Below are 7,868 nucleotides of genomic sequence, written 5' to 3' on the forward strand. Positions count from 1 at the left end.
GACTATTTTAAGTTTAAAAAAACAGTTTACTTAAATTTTAGTTTATTGTAGCAATCTACAGACGTTAAAAGATAAACAATTTTTTTTTCAGACTGCAGACGTTTGGTCTACCTCCTTTACTACAGACTCTATAGATGTGATCCGTAGACTGCGGACGTTTTGTCTCAGAAAAAACAAACATCTATTAATCAAGAAATTTATCATATTTACATAGTATCAAAGTCAAACACTCTCAATCCTCTCTACTTACCACACATCATTGGAACCTAGTCGAAACCGACAACTCCTAAATACAATCTTCCCTTTTCAACTATCTCATTTTCCTTTTTCTCTCCAGCGAGACTGTAACACTCGTACTTCAAGTATATTGTTTATATATTTATTTGGCAAACTATTGAGCAACTCGATGAGTTAGTGCTACAACTCGTTGAGTAGGGTCACGATGTGCCACTTGGATTAATGATCTACTCGACGAGTTCGAGAGCCAGCTCGCTGAGTAGACGTTGTGAAGAGAAACCCTAAATCCCCGGGTTTGGTGCCTATACAAGGGAACTTATAGCCTCATTTACGGCTCATCAGCTGCTTGCCTTCACTGAGAGAAACCCTAATTTCCCTTTGAGCTAATAGAGAGAGAGTGTGAGCTTATATTGAGTATCTTGGTGCATTTTTGGAAGAGAAGAGAAGGATTTCAAGCAAGGAACGAAAGGACACTGTTATATCTGTTGCTATTCATCCGAGAGCTTCAGGAAAAGGTATAAAGTTTGTACCTTTCTCATTGGTTTGGGTAGATCTCATATTATTGGAGTTTAGGGCTTCTTTTCTATCTTATTTTGGGACTTTGAGTGTATTAAGCACATATAGAGGTTTGGACATCAGATCTGCACTTTGTCAGGTCCCTAGAGCCCAAAGGTCCCTGCTTTATTAAGCCATAATAGAGCCTTGAGTGAAAATCCTTAATGAGCATGTTCTTGGCATTTCAAGCCCTAAGTGTCATGCATGAATGTAAAGCTCGTGGCTTTACGTGATAAGTGAGCCGTGAGAGCTTAGATATAGAGTGTGAGAGGGTTTTCTTCCTTGAAATCGTCTGTATTTGACATAGGTCTGAATGGACTCGTCGAGTCCATCCGACTCTGCGTGTCAGTTAGGGTTTGTCCCGATGAGCTGGCCATGCCATAGCTCGGCAAGTTAGGGGTTAACTCGACGAGCTGGACCTTCACGAGACTTATGAGGAATGAGTGGACTCGACGAGTCACATGAGTGCACTCTGCGAGTCAGGTCAAACATGGACTATTGACTCGAGTTTGACTTATGTTGACTTTAGGGTTTGGTCAGCATGAGTAATGGAGACCATGGAGGGGTAAAATGGTCTTTTACCCATTCCAAGAGTTAGAGAGAAAGAGAGAACAACCTTTCGTGTATTGAGTATGAGTAGAGTATTAATTAGAGATAGTTATCCTATAGTTTAGGCGGAGGCTAATTCGAGATTCCGAAGTACAATACTTTTACTTGCTAGCTTAGGAGGTGAGTCTTCTCACTATACTTATCATGAGTGGTATCCTTGCGTGACTGAGATGTCTTATGTGCTTATCTGTGTATTATGGTACTCTGCATTTTGTCTTCGTGGTTTATGCATATTGTTATAAACTTACTGAGTTAGGGCCGGAGGGTCCACCCAAATTGTGGGACCGGAGGGTCTCCATTGGAACACACTGACCAGAGGGTCGTATTGAGTTAGCCTCGAGTGGCTAATGTGATGTGTGTTGTTATTTTGGGGAACTCACTAAGCTTCGTGCTTCGTGCTTACTGTGTTATTGATGGGTTTTGGTCATAAGACATCCTATGTGCTCATACAAACCCTAATGCTTGGATCTAGGTTTCTCTATTGTACATGCAATTTATCCAAGGCTATAAACCCTAATTCTAGCATATGGAAATTGATATTAACATATAAATGGGTTTAAGATCATACCTTTGATTGTTATGTAGCAATAACAATCGAATTCCTCCTTGAATTGACTTTGGAAGGCTTAAAGTCACAAGTGTCACTCCTCTAATGGCTTACAAACACCAAGAGCAAATGGAGAAGGTATAAAGAGAGAGGAGAGGTATAAGAATTCGTTTCTAGGACCTCTTGGGAAGGCATGGACGAATTCATGAGCCTTAGGGGTCTTTATATAGGTGTAGAGATTAGGGTTTTAGTCTTTATCCTTATCTAGTCGCTTGCCCACCAAGTAATCATAAGATAAGCCTTGAAAACCCTTATCCTTTATCCTTTGGACGATTTCAAGGATCCTTATCTCCTTGAATTCGTTCAACCTATATTTAGGATAACCATTACCATATTTTGTAACTATCACATAATTACAATTCAGCCCCTCTAGTTTAATTAATTACACTTGATCATAAAATTAATTCTTAATTAATTATTGACCAATATTAATTAAACAAATATGATTTCTCCTTTAATATATTACTCTTATAACATATTAATAAATCATAATAACCTCTCTCTCTATTTATTTCTCCAATCAAGTTGCTTTGGTGAAGGCAACCCAAAAGGACCATGCACCATCGGGTCAAGTACATACCAAAATAGTTATAGACTTAGACACTAATCCAACAGTCTCCCACTTGGATAAGTCTAATAACTATTATGCGTATGACTTCAGATCCTGATCTGCAATCATAGCTTTCCAAAGCCGCTGTCAACTCTGATCCTATCAGATACGCATGTCATTAGATAAGGGATCATATATTCCTCCATTCTAGATATCATATGAGATATGATTTCAAATCATTCTATTTGTACTATATCTCGATTCCCGATTTATGACGACTGACTAATTGAACAAATCAAATTAGCCCTAGCCCGGCCGAGCATTTACGTTTGTCATCACTAAATCATCGAGGGACCCAAAAGATATCGCTTTTATACTACCTTGGATAAAAGGAACGGATAAACTTTGATACAATGCTTGCTTGCACTCACTAACCAAATCACACACAACAATATGTTTTATAACACCAAGTTACTAGTGCGTTTATATATTATCAATGTGCAACCGATTCGCAAGATACAACTCACACATCTCGGTTTCAAGAATATAAGATGTTATCGTCTCACCAATCACTCGTGATACAATTCATGGAGTGATCCAAGTGAGCGTGGGTTTAATCCAATGCTCAAATCACATTCATAAGCACTCATGAACATTGCAGCAAACATTTGCTTATGTCTAATGCTCTTTAGACAATCCACACACCAATTCACGACAGTCTTCATTCATATCTACTTCCAACATATGAACAACTGTGGCCCGTTTGAATAATTCGATTATTCTTAATAAACTCAATTATTCTGGAAGTCAAAACATGCAAATGTGAAACACAAGAATAATACTAATCCCATATGGCCTCAAACCTTTGAGTATAAATAAAACGCCTTTTATTTATCACCATATTGATTACTCATTATTTTTCGTTTCGGGTAATCAACTTCTTACTTGAATTACAACACTTGTCCCATGCTCCTAGCATGCACACAATGTTTACCTATGGTTCTTACTTTGTGAAATAGATCACATTGAACACATTTCCAATCATTCTCATTTCACAACTCCAAATCCTTTTTCCATAAGTTAAAGAATATCAAATTCTTGCTACTTATAGAATATGCTAGATTCTAACATTCTATGCAACTATCCTTTCATAATGTCACTGCACCAAAGTCACAAAGACTATTGCCAATGATATTACAAAGTCCTCTATCGGAGATTGTTACAAGACAATTCCTTAGATATGATGTCTCTCACTCAAAGTACATTCCTTTGAACATCCTTTTACATAAAGGTTTCTAATCTAGACGCAGATTTTCAATATTCAATTCCCAATATGGACACGCTTCCATATTTTCCATATGACAACTCATTCTTTAATAGAATCTTATCTATTCATAATAATGTCGATATGGTCCATCCAATATGGAAACATTTCCATATTTTCCAATACTATACTTCCAACTACTCACAGGTAACCAATCCTCGTCGAACTTTGGATTGTCCTTTGATAGTTGTTTAATTATTTTTTTTAGTCAAAACCGATTCTAGTCCTTTTTCCCTCTAAATGCGCTAGACATTTGGAAAATTTTAGAATGGTCAAATATTATAGCATTTGCAATCGATCCTATACCCAAAGCGTATGGGACACGACACATAATGTTTTATTTGCTATGTTCTCAAAATTCGAATTGTGAAGAGGAATGTCGTAATCATAATCGAAATTTTAAGAACACACTATGTACCTTTGACTAAATTTATTAACATTTCTCAACCTAAGCCTTTAGATTTGAAATGAAGCATAATATTCTCTCCCTTAATTATAGCAAAACAACTTTATAACCCTTACTACTTTGCAAGGTATAACTCTGGTTTTCTATAATTAATATTGCCAAGTTGCAATACGTGCCTTAATAATCATACAATCATAACATTTATGCTCCCATTATCATGATGATTATTATAAAACATAACACTTATGCTCCCACTAGCTTCGACATGTATTCATAAACATCTTAACTTTCAGAAGAACAATTCTTATTGAATTTCTTAAGTTCATGTTTTTAATACTTAGTGCTTTGATAATCTTTTATCAAGGCTTCTTGAACTTATACACCTTTGCCTTTCGATAGTTCATATGTGTGTCTAAACACTTAAGACTAAATGCAAAACCTCACAATTCAAATTATGGAAAGGGATATCGTAACCATAATCGAATTCGAGAATGCAATTTTACAGTCACTATTTTCTTAAAATCTTTCTTAGTGAAAGCATTTCCTCACAATCATTTTCATGAAGGAGGAAATCTTATGACACTTAGATTTAAACGGTGTATGTGTTCCTATCCATGTGAATTTGTTAAAACCAAAGTTTACGACAAATTTAAACTCATATGGACCGAACTTTCTTAATCTTGATTTCTTGCCTTATGGTAGCACAGCTGCCCACCATGTCTTCCAAGTAGTGAAGCAGCTCACCCTTTCCTATCAATGTACATTTCATTGATTAAGGTGCTTTGCCTTTTATGCGTTCAAAATGAGAACTCATAGAACTCTCATGCATAATTAACTCGATTGGATTGGCACAGAAACAAAATAATGTCATCACGATAGGTTGTAAACCTCAACTTGTGTGCTAGTGATGATCGATAAGGTTTATTTGATTTGTTCTTGAAACCTTTCAAGACCATTAAGACTCCCACTGACTCCTTGACATATACCATTCTCTTGTTAATAACCATTTCTTAACAAACAAATATTCAAGAGTTAGTGGAGCTCTTATCAAAAACACTTCATAAATTGGTTCTAGTTAGTCTTTGTCTTATTCAAGACATCACAACTTTCCACATTTGATGAATGTTATAAACCTTCTTAATACTTTTCACTCACTGTCACAATCTTAACTCTAAGACTTGTCTTGGAACGAAGTATGATTGACTTCTTGATTTAACCGTTTCTTCAATTCTTGATCCCTCTTCTAAGACTCACTTAGAGGATCAATTGAGATATGGTTCTTAATCATTAAGACCTATCATAAAGCATAAAAGGTACTCTCCCTTCTTCTTAGAATGGAGAAACTTTTATCTATCTGCCTACTTGATTCTTCTTATTCGTTCTGCTATTGATTTAAACTTTTTCAATCAATTCAGAATTACACTTAATCTTATAAGTATAATCATATTTACTAAACCTTTAGTAAATCATGACGAATATCTTGTTACTCTTATGGTGGACTTTGATCAACACACAACTTTGTGTACTCGATCTCCTAGTCCTTCATTTGACATTTTGTCAATGAATTAGTCTAATTTCCAAATACGAAATTTCTCATTCATCGTGCATCCACGTTGCATGATTCCAAGTTTCTGTCCAATTGAAACTTGGGCGATGAGAAACTCTCCCTATTTGGTAAATTCTCGACTTTTCCATAAACACCATAGAATCATATCCATTTGTTGTAGAAATATGCAAACACTAATTTTCATAACGATTTCATTGCAAGGAAATAAACAAATAAATAAGTCAAACGAAAATTTATTTTATTTGTTTATAAAAGCAGCGGAAAACATTTGTCCTTACAATGCAAAATCCATTAAAAACTATGTATTTCAAAAGAAAAAATTTCTAACAACTCTATCATAACTATCCAAGCTCAAAATCTAATCTTTAAGTCCATGCGATCAAGATCCATTCCTTGTGATTAGATTCATCTTGCTCTTTCACCAAGCTTCCTTTCTTTTCACCGATCCTGTAAAACATTCAAATCCAATCTTATCACATTATGTATTAAGAATCAATGAATAGAAACTGAAGCGCAGCCATACTCTTTGACTCTCCCATCTTCTAGACTCTTCAGGCTCTTTGGGCAGACTTGTATCCAACGCCCTTTCTTTTGGCAGCAAACGCAGGTCGGTTCTCCTAGAACGTCCTCGGAAGCATGGTTGGTTGACTTTCCCAACAAATACGCTCCATTGCTTTGCCAAATCATTTCTGATTCAGCAGCAATGAGCATGTAAGTTAGGTCAATGAGGTTGTCGTCATGATCCATCATATAATACTTTCTTTTGAACTCATTATATGATTCAGGAAGTGACTGCAAAACCCAATTTACAGCCAACTCATCTGGGAATGACACACCCAACATTATCAACCTATCAATGTGTGATTTCATTCCTAGAACGTGGGTACACACGGGTTTACCATCTTCATGTTTCATTTCCAATAGGGCTTTAGTGATATTGAACCTTTCAATTCTTCGATCTTGTGGGTTGGGGAGAACAATAGGAGGAGGAGGAGGAAGTGAAGCATGATTTCTCGTTCCTCGATTGAATCGTGGAATACCATCTTCATGTGGAATGCTTGTTCCATGGGATTTGGGAAGACCATAGTTGTCGAACTTTGACATCTACAAAACGGGAGAAAAACAAATTCAAGTTAGTTGATTGATTGAGTCCTTAGTAAATCACCCAAATGAGATACTAAGGCTAGGACCCAACACAATATTCTATAACTCGGGAGAGGGATGCCGTAACCCTAATTGCAAAATATTTCAAGGTAAGTGAATGACGATTCACTAATTTCCACCATGAATAAACGGAAAAGAAATTTAAGTTTTAAATCTATGAAAACTCCTAGATCCTTTGAGATTCATTGAACATTTCAATGGCATGTTTAAATCTCGATATGCCCCTCTTGTTTGTGACTGGGATGCCGAGGATCACAAAGCGGGTGTGAATAACCATGCAAACTTACATGGTGCCCTCAAATGTTACAGTCACCTATTCGATGTGCCGGTAAACCACACACGCTCCACCGAACTATGACAAACATTGAGTCACCCTTTGCTACCTTTGCTTAGAACCATTTAGTGTGCCGGTTAACCACACACGCTCCACTAACGTCTTCGCAAGGGCACAAAGTGTAATTTCATGGAATTACATCAATTCACTTTTTCCTAAGTAACTAAGATTAGGAATTTGATGAAAACATTTAGTTACTTTTATACTTCATTATACTTATAATGGAAGGTTTTGTCCCATCCTACCCATTCGGCTAACGACCCTCCACTAGTCAAGAGTGCGGTGGGTAAGAGTGGATACTCATTCAATCGCCATTTTATAGGCAATTTCCTTAAACACCCCTTATAGACCAGCTTCGTGAATGAGGCCTACTAATAGTAAGACTGACTTTTACTCATACATATATAATGTTAGACTTTTAATGTTATATATAGTATAGGGTGTATTTTATACTTTCAAAATACTAGGTGGTCTAATTTAACAATTATACTTTTAATTCAATTAAATTGTAAACC

The sequence above is a fragment of the Lactuca sativa genome, chromosome 5 (assembly GCF_002870075.4).
Source record: "Lactuca sativa cultivar Salinas chromosome 5, Lsat_Salinas_v11, whole genome shotgun sequence".
Taxonomy (NCBI): Eukaryota; Viridiplantae; Streptophyta; class Magnoliopsida; order Asterales; family Asteraceae; genus Lactuca; species Lactuca sativa.